A 20726-nucleotide genomic window follows, 5' to 3' on the forward strand; every position below is an offset into this window, starting at 1 on the left:
TCCATCCATGCGAATCTTTGGGTTTTTTTGCGCTATGCTTCCAGGTTCTTTTGTGAGAACTTTGTCGCATTTATCAGCAACTTGAACTAAGTGACTTCTACCATCTTTAAGTCTATTTTGAGCACAGTATTGTGTATTTTTGCTGTTTGTGGTCTTATGTTAACTCTATATAAAGAATACTTATTTTTATAAAACCTGTGTGATGTCCATCTGTAGTGTTTTCACTGTGTTACTGTATGTGTTCACAAATGCTTACCACACTGCCTCTGAGATAAGCCTGTCTGCTCGTGCCAAGCTACCAAGGGGGTGAGCAGGGGTTATCGAGTAGTGTAATCCCCTTTCCCTGACTTAGAAGCAAGGGTCCCTACTTGGTCAAAGGTACCTACCTCTGCCAACTAGAGACCCCCAGTGCTAACACTGGTGGTCAGAGGTGAGGATTTGGACCTGCATTTGTGACTCATATACAGTAATTGGTGTACACTACTAGTGAGTGCAGACCAAACGCGACCACATACTTTTTTGGTAGAATTTTTTTTCCTTGGACTGTTATTTTTCCTGAGAACTGCAAATTCTTACTGCCATGAGTAGACCAGCATCTGCTGCATCTATGGATCTAGATTTTGAGGAAGAGAGGTTGGAAACCTACACTTTGAAACAGCTCAAGCATCTCTGCAAAAAATTGAAAGTTGCTACACCAGGCATTTCCAAAAATGATGACTACCAAAAGGCGCTGAAGGCCTGGGTAGAAGCAAGAAATGCCCCTGAGCTGGTGGTGGAGCCAGCTGGGGATGCAGATGGGCAACTGGATTTGTAGTGTTTCCAGCTAGGGAAGGGGTACCATCCCCGCCTGGCAATAGCATCTCTCCCAAAGACCTGTCACCTAGAGAGCTGGAAGAAAGGGAGAGAAATAGGGTGCACAAGCTGGAGATGGATAAGCGTAAGATGGAAGGTCAGAGGGCAATAGAAAATAACAGGTTGTCCTTGGAGAGAGAGAGAGAGAGAGAGAGAGAGAAAATGAGAATGGAGCATGAGAGGATGTTGAGGGAGTTAGAGATCAAGGCAAAGGGCTTAGTGATAAATCCCTCTGGTGGCAGCGCACCATCTGTGCCTTAAGATGGCAAGGTATATATCCCCAAGGATGTCATCAAAGATTTCCATAAGCATGAAGATATTGGGCAGTGGTTTGCAGCCTATGAGATAGCAATGTTGGTCCACCGGGTCCCTGAGAAGGATTGGGGAGCTGGGTTGTGGGGCCGCTTTGTGAGTGAAGGGAGGGATACCTTGTTAGACCTACCCAGTAAGAGTAGGATGTCTTATGCCCATATGAAGGAAGTCTTGATGACAAGGTATGGTTTTACCCCAGAACTCTATGGACAGAAGTTCATGAGTTGTAAGAAGCTGGAGGCAACCACTTAGGTAGAATATGTATCTTTCTTTTGCAGAGCTATGGATGGTTGGGTGAAGGGTGGCAAGGTGAATACTTTTGAAGCACTCTATGATTTGTTTGCATGGGAACACTTGTCTGCTAATTATTTTCCATAGCTTCACCAGCACCTTATTGATAGCAATTTAACTAACCCTAGGAAGCTTGCTGAGGAGGCGGACCGCTGGGTCAGTACCAGAGTCCACAAGGGTCATGTGGGAGACTCTGTCAAAGGTGGGCAGGGTCCCCAGCAGAAGAGTGGGGGGGGACAAGGGTAAACAGAGGGAGTTCCAGAAAGGGCCCCAAAGCAATTCCCAAGGGAACCAAGGGAAGGGTTCCCAGCCTCCCACTGAGAAGAAGCAAGAGGCCCGACAGGTAAACCTGTTTAGAGGGGCCCCTACAAGTGCCTTACGTGTGGTCAAGTGGGCCACCATTGGTATGATGCACAGTGTCCCATGAAGGATTCCAAAGCACTACCACGTGCACCACCCTGTCAGATGGTGAGTGTAGCCCTGGGAGGGGAGGAGATGGGTGCCCAAGGTGGGTGTGGTCCTGCAGAAATGTCCCTTGTCCCTTTAGGAGACTTTGAGATGGTCCCTAAGACCCAGCTGACTTATAACACTAAGAAATACAGGCAGTGGGTGACCATCAATGGCCATAGGGTGGAGGCTCTGAGGGACACCGGGGCTAGTGTGACAGCTGACAATTGCCAGTTGGTGTGAAAGGAACAGGTTATCCCTCATGAATTCTTCCCTGTAGTTGCCGCGGACAACTCCCAGTGCCAGTGTGAGGTGGCTCAAGTTCCCTTTGAGTGGTGGGGGTCTCAGGTACTCTCCAAGTTGCTGTGAGGCCAGCCATGCCTGTGGATTGTCTGTTGGGCAATGATTTAGAGAGCTCCCCTTGGGCTAAGGTGAAGAAGAAGTCTCATTTGGAGATGTTGGGTCTGCCTGAGTGGGCGTGTGTGACCACTCGGTCTATGGCAGCCAGTAAGGGGGTTCAAGAGATCCTGGAGCCTGAAAGTATGGCCCAGGTACCTGCCTTAAAGAGAAGAGGTAGGGGGCACAGGAAACCAGCCCCCATTGTCCAGGAGGAGGCAGACCTTGAGAGGATGCCCTGTAACCTACAGGGGAGCAGGTTGCTGAACTGGGGGACCTGCCTGAGCTGACCCGTTGGCAGCAAGAAGGAGGACCCTCCAGGGAGGAATTTTGTGCAGAACAGAGGAAGTGCCCTTCTCTTAAGGGTTTGCAGCAACAGGCCAGACAGCAGGTGATCAGTCTGGATCACATTGGATCTACTGGGAGAATAACCTCCTGTTTAGAGAGCCTAAGGTTGCTGAGCCTGGGTCAGCCCGGGTGCTGGTGGTACCCCAGCGCTTCAGAGTCTTCCTACTATGGTTGGCTCATGATCTGCCTTTAGCTGGACATCTGGGGCAGGACAAGACCTTTGAAAGGCTTGTCACCCACTTTTATTGGCCCCAGACGCGGACGAGTTCAGACACTCATTTTAGGACATGTCAAACTTGCCAGGCAAGTGGGAAAAGTGGAAGAAAGCAAAAGGCTCCTCTCCAACCTTTTCCCTGTAGTCAGTACCCTCTTTGAACGGGTGGGCATTGACATTTTGGGGCCACTGGACCCCAAGACAGCCATGGGCAACAGGTTTATCCCGGTCTTGGTGCACCATGCTACTTGGTACCCGGAAGCCATCCTGCTCAGGAAAGTGACGGTCCCCATGGTGTGATCTGCACTGATGGGGATTTTCTCCCATGTGGGGTTCCCCAGAGAGGTGCTGTCAGACTGTGGAACAAACTTCATATCAAATTATATGAAGTCCCTGTGGCAGGAGTGTGGTGTTACATACAAGTTTACCACTCCTTACCACCCCCAAGGTAATGGGCTGGTTGAGAGATTCAACCGGACCCTTAAAGGCATGATTTATGGGTCTTGAGGAACCTATGTGGCATAAGTGGGACGTCCTCTTGCCATGCCTTTTTTTTGCTTACCATGAGGTGCCACAGAAGTCCCTAGGGTTCAGTCCCTTTGATTTGCTGTATGGACACCCGGTAAGAGGACCTTTGAGTCTGATCAAGGAAGGCTGGGAGAAATCTCCCAGGAAACCTCCCCAGGATGTCTACGGTTACATGCTGGCCTTCAGGAACCAGACTCGGCAATTCAGACAGCTCGCTCAGGCGAATCTGGAAGCCAGCCAGGAGGAAATGAAGCGGTGGTACGATCAGAATGCCACTCTGATTGAGCTTCGACCTGGACAGAAAGTTTGGGTCATGGCCCCTGTAGAGCCTTGTGTGCTCCAGGACAGGTGGACCAGACCATTTGAGGTGGTGGAGCGCAAAAGTGATGGCACCTACCTGGTGAACTTGCGGTCTCCAAGGAACCCTTTGTGGGTCCTGCATGTTAACTGCCTGAAGCCCCACTTAGAAAGGTTCGAAGTGGGTATGCTCCTAGCGACAGATGATGGAATGGAGGAGGAGACCGAGCCTCTTCCTGACCTCCTGTCTGCAACAGAGCAAGATGGGTCAGTGGATGGTGTCAGCCTCTCTGCCACACTGACCCCTGATCAGCAGCAAGATTGTCGCCAACGGTTGGGACAGTTCTCTGATTTGTTTTCCCTGATTCCTGGTGTCACTGAGTGGTGCGTCTATGATGTGGACACTGGGGACAGTCCTCCTGTGAAGCACAAAGCTTACAGAGTGACTGACAGGGTCAGAGCTTACATCAAGGAGGAAGTCTCCAAGATGTTTGCCTTAGGGGTGATTGAGTCCTCTAACAGTCCTTGGGCCAGCCCAGTGGTCTTGGTCCCAAAGGCTGCCGCACCTGGTGCCACACCCAAACTCCAGTTCTGTGTGGACTACCAAGGGATCAATTCAGTCACCAGGACAGACGCGCACCCCATCCCCAGAGCTGATGAACTCATTGATCGGTTATGGGCTACAGGGTATCTCAGCACATTTGATTTGATTTGATGTCTGGGTACTGGCAGATCGCCTTGACTGATGGGGCCAAAGAGAGGTCAGCATTCTCTACACCAGATGGGCACTACCAATTCCGGGTTATGCCCTTTGGGATGAAGAATGCCCCTGCCACCTTTCAGAGGTTGATCAACCAGGTGTGGCTGAGCTGGAGGATTTCAGTGCCACCTACCTGGATGACATTGCAGTGTTCAGCACCAGTTGGGAAGAACATCTGCGACACCTCTGGAAAGTGTTGATGGCACTGCGAAAGGCAGGCCTCACGATCAAGGCAAGTAAGTGCCAGATTGGTCAGGGTTCCGTGGTGTACTCAGGGACCAGGTGGGGAGTGGCCAGGTGGCGCCCCTACAACCCAAGATTGATACCATCCTGGCATGGGACCCCCAAAGACTCAGGCACAGGTGACAACCTTTTTAGGACTCACGGGGTACTACAGGAGGTTTGTCAAGGGGTATGGCAACATTGTTGCACCCTTGACTGAGCTGACTTCCAGGAAGCAGCTCAAAAAAGTGAACTGGACTGACACCTGTCAGAAGGCTTTTGATGCCCTTAAGACTGCCATGTGCACAGCACCCATGCTTCGGGCGCCCAACTTCTCAAAGGAATTCATTGTTCAAACAGACATTCCAGAGCATGGTGTGGGGGCTGTTCTATCACAGATTAACGAGGAGGGCCTAGACCAACCTGTAGCCTTCATCAGTAGGAGGTTACTTCCATGGGAACAGAAGTGGAGTGCAATTGAGCGTGAGGCATTTGTTGTGGTCTGGGCACGAAGGAAGTTGAGACCATACCTATTTGGGACTCACTTCCGGGTTCAGACAGACCACAGGCCCCTCAGATGGTTGATGCAGATGAGGGGTGAGAACCCAAAGTTGTTGAGGCGGTCCATTTTCCTACAGGAAATGGACTTTACGGTGGAACACTGCCCTGGTATGAAACACGGCAATACTGATGGTCTGTCCAGATTTTTCCACCTTAGTGAAGAGGGGAGAACTCCCAAGGGGAAAGGTAGTGCTCCCCACATTTCAGCTGGAGGGGTCACGTGTTAGACCTGGTACCATTGGCGTGAGTCTCCCTCCCATTTTTTCTGATTGCCTTCTCTGTTTTTGATATGTTTTGCTGGTTTAGATGCTTTGGGCACTGTGCCACTGCTATTCAGTGCCACAGGAAAGTGCTCCCTATGTTAAATTGATGTATTGATTAGTGACTCCATGATTGGGTTATTTGATTTGCTTGTCAGACCCTAGTATAGTACACCATGTGTGCCCCGGGCTTGTAAATCAAATACTGCTGGTGGGCTTGCAGCACAGGTTGTGCCACCAACAGAAGCAGCTTGCAAAGTGTGTCTCAGGCCTGCCATTGCAGAGACTGTGTGCAGCCTAGTACTGCCATGCTGACTGGGTAAGTGCACCCACTTACCAGTCCCTAAACCGTCCCTTTTCTTCATATCAGACACCCCTAAGGTAGGCCCAAGGGCAGGGTGAATTGTAAGTATAAGGTAGGACATGCCCTGGTGTGTGTGGCATGTCCTAATAGTGAATTACAGCCATTTTCGTTTTTCACTATTGCAAGGCTACCAGTCCCCATAAGCCAGAATGGGCAGTTTGATTATAACACCTTATAATCCTAACTGACCCAGGGAACATGGTAGAAATTCGAGTTTAGTATGCCTAAACTCAGAATGATAAAACACATCTTTTAGTGAAGTTGGTTTGAACATTCTGTGTTTGAAAATACCACTTTTAGAAAGTAGGTATTTTCTTACCTAAACAATCCAGCCTGCCTCTGCTAGCTTGTGTATTGTGTGGCTGGTTTTGTGAGTGACAGAGTCTGGGGGATACAGGAGACAGGGTGAGTCAGTGTCAGAGGCTGTGTTCCACTTGCATGGGAGCAGAATGTTGCCAGTTCCCAACGCCCCTCCAAAGGTGTTCCCGCAAGGCGCAATTTTCTGTATTCACGCGATGCCAGGAACCCCCAGGGGGGGGAAAGGGGATGGGACAGAGAAGAGACTGCTCACACCGTCTGCTTCTTGCTTCAGCGTCAGGCGTCTGCTGTTGTTTCTTTCTTCTGATATTTGGTAATGCTGCAAGAAATGCTTTTATTTACTATACTTCTTGACACCTCCTGTACCCCCTCCCAACTTGCCCTCTATACCTCTACCTACCCTGAAGTGGTGTGAACTTAGCTCCTCTTCTTGTTGTTTTGAGGCGAACCTTGACCTTGTTTTCTCTGTAACGATATTAATTTTATTATTACTAAAATCTAAGTCCTACCACCCTTGTGCCTATTTATAGTATGTCTACCGGGTTCTATTTCTCACCTCCTCAGGCCAAGTTGACTTTGTATCTAGATGTTAACTTCTTTATCTTTTAGAGATCTTCCTTTTAATCTTCTTGTCCTGACTTAGTTTATTCAGGTAAGCTACCTGCTTGAGTCTTTACCGTATTAACCTTCCTCTAGTGAAAGGTTTAACTTCGAATATACACCTTACCGCTGGCTTAATATCGGTATAGACACTATTGCCCAATTCTCAATTGTCACACTTTCTTTTTTACACTGAGAAACTGGTACTTCCGTATGTCTAGGATATGTAACCTCTTATTGCTCTGGTATCATTTAAAGTAAATTCTGAGCGCTTGCTTGACAATGCACTCGTCTCAGGAATGCGCTTCAGAAAACGGAACAGTCTTACTGTAGTCTGGTGCTTCTCTGCTATAGGCCGAAGCGACACTTGAAATGCGTTGGTTTTACTCTGTCACGAAATTGCTGAGGAAAGTTCTAGCGCGTACTATCCTCCTCACGGTTCAGGTGAAGTGCGCCTCAGAACGCGCTCAACACCTGGACGTCGATGGTTGCTCCGAAGAACTAGAACGCGCCACTTAGTTTTCTACTGCGGTCGATTGAACCGCCATCTTGGAAACTGCCAATGGCTCTTTTCTTGATTCCTTGTCTCGACTTGCGCTTTAGAGCTAGTATGCTCACGGTGAATCTTGTCTTAGGCATTTTGCTGGTGATCCTGACAGTCAGCACAGGGCTGAAGAGACCTATCTGCAGGTAGAGTGGTGGGAGGAGTCGCACCTGGGTCTGAATAGGGCTGTGCCTGCCTTCCACAATGCTGGCTCCACCTCCTGTGGTGCGTCTGATGTTCTTGGCTCACCCTGCCAAAGGAAAGAAGGAGTCCTGTAAACAAAGTGCTCCAGGACTGCACTTAACTGGTTTGGACTAGGTACAGGCCCCTCTGCCTTCAGAGGACACCTGATTTAGTAATATAAATATGGGGACCCAGACCCCAAGATTTTAGATCACTTCTGGAAGACGAGCCTCTGCCAAGGAGAAGAACAAAGGAAGCTATAGGAGTTGGACTTTCCCCCTGCCAGTGTGCTGTGTTGGATTGGTGTGTTCAGTACCAAGGAGAGGCGAAGGAACTTTCAAAGAACTTTCATCATCTGGCAGAATATTATTCCAAGGGTTTGAACTTGTGCTTGCCTCCTGCTGAAGTCTCAGGGAGAAAAGACTTCACCACCAGCTCCCCTCTGAATTTCCTTGCTGGGAATTCTGTCTGCAGAAGCCTGTGTGTCGCTGGGAGCTGGAAGCGCGACTCAACAAGAAGAAGCGTGTCGCAGTCGCAGCTGTTGCTGTCACATCGCCGGAGAAGCGTGTCGCCGCCGCAGAGGTCGTCGCTGCATCACCAGAGAAGCGTGCCTTTGTCAAATCTGTTACCCGACGCATCACCAGAGAAGCGTGTCGCCGCCGCAGAGGTCTCTGTCGCATCACCAGAGAAGCGTGTCGCAGGGCGTGTCGCAGCTCCAAAGTTACAGAGTTCGCCGCACGGCCACCGGGCGTGCACACATCGTCTTCACGTAATCGCATCAAGGGCGCCATCTTATCGATTCGTACCGGATTGTCGCATCGCATCGAGGCGCCATCTTGTCGCATCGCAACCGGAATGCAGTACGAGAATCAACGCACCACCTCCTCTCTGGTAAGGACCAAGACGCATCCCCTACTCTGCGGAAGCATTGAGGCACAACGCATCGTCTCCGCCGAAGCAAGGAACTGACTCATCTCCATCCCTGCAAACCTTTTGTATGTTTTGCGTTACGCATCCAGGTACTTTTGTGAGAACTTTGTCGCATTTATCAGGAACTTGAACTAAGTGACTTCTACCATCTTTAAGTCTATTTTGAGTACAGTATTGTGGATTTTTGTCATATGTGGTCTTGTGTTAAGTCTATATAAAGAATACTTATTTTTATAAAATCCAGTGTGGTGTCCATCTGTAGTGTTTTCACTGTGTTACTGTATGTGTTCACAAATGCTTAACACACTGCCTCTGAGATAAGCCTGTCTGCTTGTGCCAAGCTACCAAGGGAGTCAGCAGGGGTTATCCAGTAGTGCAATCCCCTTTCCCTGACTTAGAAGCAAGGGTCCCTACTTGGTCAAAGGTGCCTACCTTGTAGTGTAGTTCCTATATCCCTGATAGGCTCTGCGCATTGGAATAATATACACTATAGTTTTGACATAGGACTGAGTCAGTATGTCTCTATCGAGTACATTAAACCTAATTACTTGGGTGTGCCAGCTAACTCAGAGGTCACTAGAAACTTCTCGATTATAAAAGAAGGGAGTAGTTTCTGACAACCGCATAAACATGACAACTTTGTTTCCCTTAGAGTCGGAACAATCTCAGAACCGTGGAAACAATAGATAACAGTGTAACTCAGTCAATCGCGCATGCTTGGTTTCTTCAGAGTTGAACAGAAATAGAGAGACGGGCATTTCAATAAAAAGGGGTTTATTGAACATTCTTATTTCTCATGCAAGAGATATGAACTGCTACAAGCGTAAGACAGGATGTGAAGTACAATACATACAGAGTTAGCAGTAAGATAAAATAATACTGCAATAGCATGGTTTGCAGCTATGACATATATTCATAAAATACTCACATAAATAAAATGTGAATACTCATCTGATGCTTCTAAATAGTTCTACCCCAGTGTACCTAACCTAAGTGCAGTACGAGGTAAGAGGTAGGTGCTGTTTTCTAAAGTATAGCTAGCTATAGTTTTAGTTTTGCCAAGAGTTGCCAAAAGTTTCTCTAAGTTCTAGTCTGCTCCATACCTTAGAATGTGTGAGGTTGGAATCTATTTCCGGGATTCGATATCTAACACCCCGCAAGGGGAGTCAGAAACACTGGAGCTGGATTCTCTGCGATGAGGATGACAGCGTCTGGTCAGTGCATCAGGCGGGAACTCGATCTCCTTCCGAACTTGCTGTGGCGAACCGCAAGTAGGCAGTCAAACTGGACCGTGCCAGGGCAAGTGCAGGTATATTTATACCTTGAAGGTGTTTAGGAATGCCTGTATTGACATAAAGTCAGGCATCGGAACGTCATGAATGAACCCCTAAGGAATAGATGTTCATGCATACTAAATGAGTTCTTGGAGAAATCAATATCCAAGCAAGGGAAATTCCTAAAGGCTTAAGAGTCTGGTTTTACAAGAACTCGTTGTGACGTGGATTGACGGATGTAGGAGACCATGCCTGTATTTGGTTAGCATGGACAATGCCTAAATAAGGGCTGGATTTTCTATGCCTAAATAAGGGCAATATGAATTGTACCTACCTATATTGGGGCATAAACCGGGAAACCTATATACGGAATCTAAATCTACACACAACAACCTCTGCCAACTAGAGACCCCCAGTTCTAACATTTCCTGTCTTAGAGTGTCTGATTTGGATAGATTGAGTGCCCCTGTTCTGCTCTGTCCAGAATTTTACGATCATAACCCCTTTGTTGGAATAGTTGTTTAATGCAAGTGATGTTCTCCTTAAATCCCTTCTCCTCACTGCAGATACATCATGTCCTGACCATTTCGCCATAAAGGAAATTCAAAATGACTGAACTGCCATGAGCGCTGGACGTGTGAAGTATGCTGTTACATGCTGTTGACTTCCTGAATAGGGTGCTGTGCACCAACCCTTCTCTGACAAAAAAATGGATGTCAAGAAAGTTGATGTGCTCCTTGTGGTGCGACATTGTGAGCTGAACATTATCGTGATTGTCATTCAAGCATGCTAGATATTCCTTCAACTGTATTTCAGAGCCAGATAATATTGTCTGTGTACCTCCCCCAAAATATGATGTACTTGGTCAAGGGGGAGGCACATTTGTTCCAAGCATGCTCCCTCTCATACCAGCCCATGGAGAGGCCGGCATAAGAAGGAGCAAACCTGGAACCTATCACGGTCTCCTGAAGCTGGTGATACCACCTTTTATTGTGTTTGAAGAAGTTATTAGTCAGAATGAGCTCAATCATATCCATGATCGTGTTATTGTAAGAGTAGTGGTCTGCCCCCCCTCTGTCCAGAGAGTGGCGGACTGCCAACATATCGAAATCTTTTTTGATGCATCTATATAATCCTACTACGTCCAATGTGACAAATCTTAGTTCATCTGACCATGGGAACCCTTAAATTTTACCAAAATATCTTTGCTGTCTTTCAAGTAAGAAGGTAGATAGGTGACATGTTTCTGTAATGATAGGTCTACAAAATCGGACAGTCTTTCAGTGGGCAAACCCAGCCGAGATGATGGGTCTGCCCGGAGGGAACTTGCCTCCCTTGTGCTCCTTGGGTAAGATGTATATGCACGGGAAACGTGCATTGTCAGTGTGTAAGTATTTAAACTCGTCATCAGTTAACAAACATTCATCCCTCCATTCTGAGAGTCTCTGTTGATGGTCACCTGCAATTCACCAATGGGATTAAAATTAACAGGTTCAGAACACTGCTGGTCGCTTAATTGCCAGGAAGCCTGCCCCATGTAATCCTGGATATCCATCACCACCACATTGCCCTCCTTATCCGCCTCCCTTAGTACAATGTTGGTGTCATTTTGTAATCTCTGTAGGGCCTCCCTTTCCCTCCTTGATAGATTGGGGGAATGGTGTGTGTCTATTGGTGTTTTCCAACGTCCGTAACTCCAGTGTAATCCTATCACCAAATTTCTCAATGTTGGGGTGGTAACCACTATGTGGGGAAAACTTGGATTTACATCTGAGACCCGTGCACGGTTACAATTCTCACTAATGTCCAAGTCATTCAAAATGTCACGCATGTCAGTCATTTCATCATTCTCAATTCAGAGTAATATATATATATGGAAACCACAGTCCTGTAATAATCGAAGTTTTAAAGGTCAACAAAACAGGTACGGACCTCCAACGTGGTGAAAAAAATCTTTTTCTTTTATTGTGCAGCTTCAAAGTGCTAGTGGAAATAATTCAATAGCAAGTGCCCAGCCTGACGCGTTTCGACTGCCCAACGGCAGTCTTGATCACATGACGCGCTGGACCAATGGCAATGTATATATAGTTACAACTACAGAATCACATGATAAAAACATTCCAATCAGTTGTAGACACAAGCATAGAACGTGAAAACAGACTCATACAATCGTAAAGTATACTAGCTTAACCATAATACATCATGTTTGAAAATATATAAAACATATATGCAGGTTGTCAAAAATCATGGCATAGTGCTCCAAATTTACATGACATTAACCTAGCCATATTATAATATTTTAATTCTTTAGATTCCAACATGGCAAAAAACAATTAAAACAAGAAAAGTTTCTTATTAAAAAAGTCTTGTGCTCATTAGAACCATCAATGTTAGGAAAAGAACTAGTATCTTTTTTCCTTAAATAGTATTTCACTTACAAATGCTCATACAAATCAGTCTTTTCAATCATTGAAATGGAATGTATTAATGTGCAAAAAATATGCTAACAAGTGCTAATGTGCTATATATATATATACATATATGAATAAGTCGATGTTGTGAGTTATTCATAAAAACGTGAAGAAAGCTTAAAGAGTGGCCGCAATGATTCAAAAGCGATATTTCATCAATGCCAACTCCAATTATGTAGGTAAATTATCCCTATATTAATCCCAATTAGAAGAACAGAGGCCGGTAATATGCACCTCGGTGCTGCATCTTGACAGCGTCTCAATGTATCGTGATGAATAGCGCTAATGTAATCCAAATAATACTCCTAATTTCTAAAGCATTCAACGATAAAAGAACACCTCGGTACTACATCAGAGCACAGTAGCAATGCACCGGGACAAGGGGCCTGGTAACAAGATTTTAAAAAAACTGCCGGAACAGAGACACGTTGAAAGGGCAATAATATCGCCAAAGTTGCAGGTAGAAATAGATGACCTAGAAAAACAGATAGAGGCTATGGAATGTAAGGATTTGGTTGAAAAGAATTATGCCATCTTAAATAAATATATAGAGAAATACCAGCAATATCTGAGAGATAAAACAAAGGGTAAAATAAAGAGAGACAACCGAGATTATAGAGATGACAGGATATATACTTTTGCCACAAAGTATGATAATCTCAATAACATTGAGGACAAAAAAAAGGCCAAATAGGATAGTTTTGAGAACAAATCAGCCAGAAGTACATTACTGGCATCTAGTGAGAGTGTCACTTCTAATCCAGCCCAGTCAGAGATTCCTTCAGGACATGGCACACACCCCAGTACATGTCCTACCTTTCACATATACAGGCAACCCTGCCCAGTGGGGTACCTTGGGCCTACCATAGGGGTGTCTGATGTGCATACTGTCCTGACAGTGAAATACTCTCCATTTCGTTTTTCACTGTTGAAAGGCCATCTTGCCCATAGGACAGCATGGGAGAGGCTGTGTAATATGTTTCCAACCTATATTCCCATAGGCTTAAGATGGAGAGGTGACGTTTAGTGTGCCTGACCTCACAATTTAATAACACATCTTTTTGTGAAGGTGGTTTTTGCATTGTGTGTTTAGAAACCCCACTTTTAGAAGTGGCTGGGTTTTTGTGTTCTAACAATTCTGTGTGTCTCTGCCTGGCTGTGGATTGACTGTCTGGATTTGAATGTGATAGGATCTGGGGAATGTCTTGACTCAGGGGAGGGGGTGAGACAGCAACAGGCTGACCTGCATCTGGTGTGTAGGGGGCAGGAGTAGCCCATGGAGGTGAAGAGGCCTGGGCTGCCGCCATAAAACAATGGCTCCATCTCCTGCTGAGTGATTGAGGATCCAGACCCCCACTATCAAAGGAAGAAGGTGTCACTGGCAGGGAGACACCCAGAACTGGTTTGGACAGGGGTCAGTGCCCCCTGAACACAATGACTTCAAAGACATTTAGGGGTATAACTATGAGAGCGTGTGCTTCGTGCAGCCTGAGACCTTCGTGAGGATTGTCAGTTGATCGTGGGCACCCGAAATCCAAGTGAGTCTCAGCGACGCTGTGTGCGTGTGTTTCGTGCAGCCTGAGACCTTCGTGAGGATTGTCCTGTGATCGTGTACACCCGAAGCTCAAGTGAGTCTCAGCGACGCTGTGTGCGTGTGCTTCGTGCAGCCTGAGACCTTCGTGAGGATTGCCCTGTGATTGTGTACACTCAAAGCTCAAGTGAGTCTCAGCAACGCTGTGTGCGTGTGCTTTGTGCAGCCTGAGACCTTCATGAGGATTGCCTTGTGATCATGGGCACCCAGAGCTTAAGTGAGTCTCAGTGACGCTGTGTGCGTGTGCCCTGTTGCAGCCTGAGACCTTCGTCATTGCCATCGGCCCAGACCGGCATCCACAGAGGAGCTGTGCCGCCGGCCCGAGCCTGCTTTTGCCAAGGAGGGATCTCGAACCATCCCCGTTGGGGGGCGGCTGTGTTCCACTGCCCAAGATCAATGAAGTCGCATCGGAGGCACAAGCCGCGAGGAAGAGGAGAGGAGAGTGAGATCGTATCCCTCAGGTAACGCTCAGCGAGCGTGCGTATGTCGCGCCACTGGAGGGGAGGGTACGGGCTACGAGAGAAACGCTCTCGGCCTTTCCCCAACTTGCAGCGCGAGCCTCCGCTGAAGTCCGTATTGCGGCCTGTACTTGCCGAGGAGTGGCAGTACCGGGGCCGGAGTGTGGAGCTACACTTTGTTTTCCATCCTAAACCGTGTTGGGGGCATATTTTTGGCAGTAGCTGACCGCGAGTTAGTAAGAGTGGCATAGATACCGCCCAGAGCACCGCGAATGGTGCCGGAGTTCATTATTTTGGCATTACGAACGGCCTGATTGTTGCATTACGCATTGCATTATTTTTAAATTACGAACTGCTCGATTGTTGCATTACGCATTGCATTACTTTTGCATTATAAACTGCCTTATTGCTGCATTACGCATTGCATTATTTTTTGCATTACGAACTGCCTGATTGTTGCATTACGCATTGCATTATTTTTGCATTACGAACTGCCTGATTGTTGCATTACGCATTGCATTATTTTTGCATTACGAACTGCCTGATTGTTGCATTGCATTATTTTTGCATAATAAACTGCCTGATTGTTGCATTACAAAATGCATTATTTTGGCATTATGAACTGCTCGATTGTTGCATTATGTATTGCATTATTTTTGCATTATGAACTGCCTGATTGCTGCATTACGCATTGCATTATTTTTTGCATTACGAACTGCCTGATTGTTGCATTACGCATTGCATTATTTTTGCATTATGAACTGCTCGATTGTTGCATTACGCATTGCATTATTTTTGCATTACGAACTGCCTGATTGCTGCATTACGCATTGCATTATTTTTTGCATTGCGAACTGCCTGATTGTTGCATTATTTTTGCAATAAGAACCGCCTGATTGTTGCATTACGCATTGCATTATTTTTGCATTACGAACTGCCTGATTGTTGCATTACGCATTGCATTATTTTTGCATAATAAACTGCCTGATTGTTGCATTACAAATTGCATTATTTTGGCATTACGAACTGCCTGATTGTTACATAACTAACTGCATTATTTTTACATCACGAAGTGCCTGATTCTTGCATTACGAACTGCATAGCATTGCATTAGGATTGCATTGGAACATCGAGAATTGCTCATTAATACTGCAAGAACCTACAAGGGCTTGCTGGCCTAATAACCAGCCAGGTGAAATATTACAAATACGCATATGTTGGATTTTGATTGTGTGGTCTCATCGTATATCTTTTTATATAAACATATAATTGTTTTTTTATGAAACTCGTGTGGAGTCCATTTGTGGTGTTATCATTGGTTACTGAGAGCGTGGTTGCAAATACTTTACACATTTGCCTTGGAGATAAGCCTGACTGCTCTTGCCAAGCTATCGAGGGGGTGAGCAAGGGCTATCTGAGAAGGTGTCCTTCCTTTCCCTGAAATAGAAGCAAGGGTCCCTATTTGGCCTAAAGTACCTACCTCAGCCAAATAGAGACCCCCAGGTCTAACAGGGGGCAATGTGGTGGCGATGGATATACAGGAATGCATGGGGAGATATCCCAACCAGCAGAGTTATGAACCTGTTAATTTTAATCCCATTGGTGAATTGCAGGTGACCATCAACAGGAGACTCTCAGAATGGAGGGATGAATGTTTGTTAACTGATGACGCGTTTAAATACTTACACGCTGACAATGCATGTTTCCTGTGCATATACATCTTACCCAAGGTGCACAAGGGAGGCAGGTTTCCTCCGGGCAGACCCATCATCTTGAGGGTGGGTTCGCCCACTGAAAGACTGTCCGAATTTGTAGACCTATCATTACAGAAACATGTCACCAATCTACCTTCTTACTTGAAAGATAGCAAAGATATTTTGGGAAAATTTGAGGGATTCCCATGGTCAGATGAACTAAGATTTGTCACATTGGACGCAGTAGGATTATATACATGCATCAAAAAAGATTTTGGTATGTTGGCACTGCAGTCCGCCACTATCTGGACAGAGAGGGGGCAGACCACTACTCTCACAATAACATGATCAGGGATATGATTGAAGAAGTTATCAGTCAGAATGAGCTCAAACACAATGAAAGGTGGTATCACCAGCTTCAGGAGACCGCAATAGGTTCCAGCTTTACTCCTTCTTATGCCAGCCTTTTCATGGGCTGGTAGGAGAGGGAGCATGCCTGGAACAAAAGTGTCTCCCCCTGGACCAAGTACATCATATTTTTGGGGAGGTACATAGACGATATTATCTGTCTCTGGTCTGGCTCCGAAATACAGTTGAAGGAATAGCTGGCGTACTTGAATGACAATACCTATAATGTTCAGCTCATGATGTCGCACCACAAGGAGCACGTCAACTTTCTTGACATCCAGTTTTTTGTCAGAGAAGGGTTGGTGCACAGCACCCTATTCAGGAAAACAACTGCATGTAACAGCATAATTCACGCGTCCAGCGCTCATGCCAGTTCAGTCATTTTGAATATCCCTTATGGAGAAATGGTCAGGACACGACGTATCTGCTGTGAGAAGGTATTTAAGGAGGACATCACTAGCATTAAACAACGATTCCAACAAAGGGGTTATGATCGTAAAATTCTGGACAGAGCAGAACAGAGGGCAGTCAATCTACCCAGATCAGACACTCTAAGACAAGACACATCCAACAAAACATGCAAAAAATATGACAGGGGCTAAGCCAGAGAAAAGATAGTCTTTTTCACCAATTACACTGCACATAGTGACAGAATTTTCAAGGCTTTTAGAAAACACTGGCACTTACTGTTGGATATTCCCACATTGCGCCCCTTTATTAATGAGAATCCCTCTCTAATTTACAGGAGGGGCCGCACATTGAGGAGGTCACTGTGCCCTAGCTACATCACAACCCCGAAAGCAACTGCAACCTGGTTGCCACCAGCCCCTGTTGGTTTCCACACATGCACCACTTGTAATATCTGTTGCCTCGGTCAGAACAAATGTAAAGAGTTTTGCTACAATACCAACTATGTACACAAAATCAGGCATTTTATAAATTGCAACACCCAGTATGTGGTTTACATTATAGGATGCCCGTGTGGTATGATATATGTGGGTAGCACCGTGCGGAGTCTGAAAATGAGAATACAAGAACAGCACCGGGCTCTAATCAATGAAGGCAACAGATACCCTATGGCTGAGCATTATCGCATAGCACATGCAGGTGATGTCACTTTTAGCTTCTGGGGCATTGATCACAACCCTCCCAACATTCGGGGTGGAAACAGAAGTTGACATTATGACAAACAAAATCTAAATGGATTTACATACTTCAGTCGGTCCTTAAAGGACGCAATACTGACAACGAATTTCATTATTTTCTAACATGAGCTGGTGATTCTAGGCATGGTTCTGCATTTTCTGTCCAGACCCTAAATTATGTAACAATATGGCACAATCTAGATCATATGTCTCAAACCAGTCGATTGCGAGCTACTTGTAGCTCGTCTGCCCCCTTTGAGTAGCTCGCAGCATTATTTTGAGGAAAAACGTAGTTCGATGTTTTTATTTTTACATTTCAACACCTTGCGTTTTTCTTTCCATTGTGAAGATCATTTAGTTTTGTTGCCAGGCCTCTTCGTTATTTATTTTAGCCTAGCAGCGCCATCTGTCCTATGCTGCACAGAACCATGCTAGGAGAGACCGTTGTTCCGTGTAGGAACAAACTTGCTTCAGCTTGCCGTTTTCCCAGGGCCTCTGCGATTCAAGAAGCAGCCTTCCCTCGCAGTAGCCGAGCACCGGAGTCTTGGCCTTAGGCAGTGGCTGTGGAACTTGGGCTATGTCTGATAGCAACGCCCAGGACACAGACTGACTCCTGGCAAAGTCCTGCCATCGAACTCCAGAGAGGAGGATGGGCCTTCCCTTGAGCAATTCCAAGGTACATTATTAGGACTGCAGTCGCTTTTTCAGCAAATGATTTTCATATCGGTCTCTGGAATAGTCATGCCTTAATTAGTTATTACAGTTAGTGAATTTGCTAAGTAAAGATAATAAGCATTATTTATTTTGTTGTGTTTCATAGAATATTAGCTGAAAGCCTAAAATAGAAAAGTGTAGTGTCATTTTGTGTTATTCTAATAAGTAAGTGCACTTGCTATGCAAAGATAATCAGCATTATTTTTTTCCTATGAATCACGGCAAAAAAAGAATGCTTATTTATCTTTTTATAGCAAGGGCACTAACTGTTATTAGAATAACACCAAACAGCATTACACTTTTCTACTTTAGGCTTTCAGCTACGATCCTATGAACAATATCAAAATAAAAATAGCTTATTATCTTTCCCTAACACGTGCACTAAGTGTAATAACACATAGCATTCCACTTCTCTATTGTAATGCTTTCAAATCAAATGAGGGTCACAACATCGTTTTACTGTTGTGTTGATGAACAGTCCCAAATCTTTTGAGTGATAAGCATTTGCAATGTGAATGGGTATTAATGTCAGACCTGGAAGGAATTTTGTTTTGTTACCCATATGAAAAACAATTTAGAGAAGGCTAAATCAGGACAGGGAGTCACAATTATTATTCTCAAAGATACTTACAACAAACTAAGACATTTTCATGAATTAAGACAATTTTAAAACTGCTTTAAGGCGGGAAAGACAATCATAGACTGTCTATTCCAGAATATAACCTCTGCTAGGCCCTTTATTCTCATTAAATTCTGTAATGTGTCACTTCAGATATGAAGCTTAGGATTGTTGGTAAACAGCTCAGTAAACTGACAAAATGTGGGCGACTTCTTCAGAATTGCTTCCTAAAGCTACTAGATTACACTGCATTAGAGAACATCATGCAATACCATGTTGAGATTGATTTTCCTATTTGTTTTTTATTTGAGCTGCATTGTAATTATTATTTTGGTGATCATTAATAATTGAAAGTTCTTGAAGCACAGTGACAACAAATCTGGCGAAAATCATAACTGTTTCTAACTAGGGAACTCTAAGTATTTGGATCAAACATAGTATCTGGCTACATGGAAATTCGGCTTAAAGTCAACGAAGCTGGGCGGGGCAGTTTGGGAAAAATGCACAAGTTGCTTGGCCTTTAGTAGCTCAAGATGATTTTCATTGATCAGAAGTAGCTCTAACTGCAAAAAAGGTTGGAGACACCTGATCTAGATGTTCCAAATGACCACTTAGCACATGCATCTTTTCTGTATTACCATTCTAGGACGGTGTCTACTAAGGCCATGCAACAATATATTTTACTTTGTACAAATCAAGTCCTTTGTAGTACATGACATGGACACAGCCGCGTTTTATGATGTTATAACTATGCGCATTTCAGCTGACATGTATCCCTGTGGTTCTCATCAAGTAAATATTCTGGTACGTGTAATGCTGTATGTATCCTTGGTCATTGAACATGGAGGTTACACACACACGTCCCCTGACATTAGCACATATGGGTCTTATCAAGTAATCTCCCTGTCACATGTACTACAACATGTAGTCACGGTCACCGAACAATTGAGGAAATATATATTTTTCTTTTATGGCAAATATCGCTATGTCCATAGGGCTTCCACCCTTAGGACTTCCACTTTTCGGTTTATCTCTCTGCATGCTAACAAAGCTGTATTCTGATCTTGGTTCTGGCTCTGACCCTGCGGTGCACCTCGGTTGCACTTAGTGATTTTTCTTTAGTTAACACTCTGGGGGCTTTGTCCATTAATGCCGTGTTTCTTAACAATAGGCTTTGCACTGATCACGCCGAAGGTCCACGGGGCATGGACACAGCCGGGTGTGATTTTAATATCATTTAACATGGGTTTATCTTAATAACTCCCTTACGTGCGCAGCACATTTTCTTACACGCTGGCACATATTTTTGAGGCATGACATTGTCAAATTTCGAATTACTGTGCCCTTCGGATTTTTATCTTTCAATCTTTTCATGTTTTGGCGCTCGAAACAATCAACTTGGGAACTCTAGGTAGTCATTATTCAAGAACCTGGTCTGCTTGCTCAAGTTTATTACATCTTTACTCATGTGTGCACTGTTGTGGTATGAGCATATCAGTCTGTCTTCCATGAAATTGGGTACTTTGGTTGCCATGTGAACCGTACATGCCACGGGGGAATCAGTACTAGTCTTCATTCCCACGCGCATCACACGCAGAATGACTAGCAGAGATATCATGGTCTCCGGCAGCCTGCCCCAGCGAGTCTTTCTTCATGCTGTTCATTTCCCACTTTCGCACGGATTTTGTATTAGATATAAATGACACCTTCCATTCATCACTTCTTGCGAACTCCGAAGCGTGGAAGGAGCCCTCCCCGCAGTCTGCATTAGGTAAACACCACCACGACTTACTAATTACTGCTTCCCTGTTGTAAGTTCGGATTTACAACAGAGGGATCCCGGTACACTATTGAGTATGCAGAGGAGTCGGGATCATCACCATAATTTTCCTTTGATGCCCTCATCAATTGAGGGGCTCAACATT

Source organism: Triturus cristatus, chromosome 9 (assembly GCF_964204655.1).
Source record: "Triturus cristatus chromosome 9, aTriCri1.1, whole genome shotgun sequence".
Taxonomy (NCBI): Eukaryota; Metazoa; Chordata; class Amphibia; order Caudata; family Salamandridae; genus Triturus; species Triturus cristatus.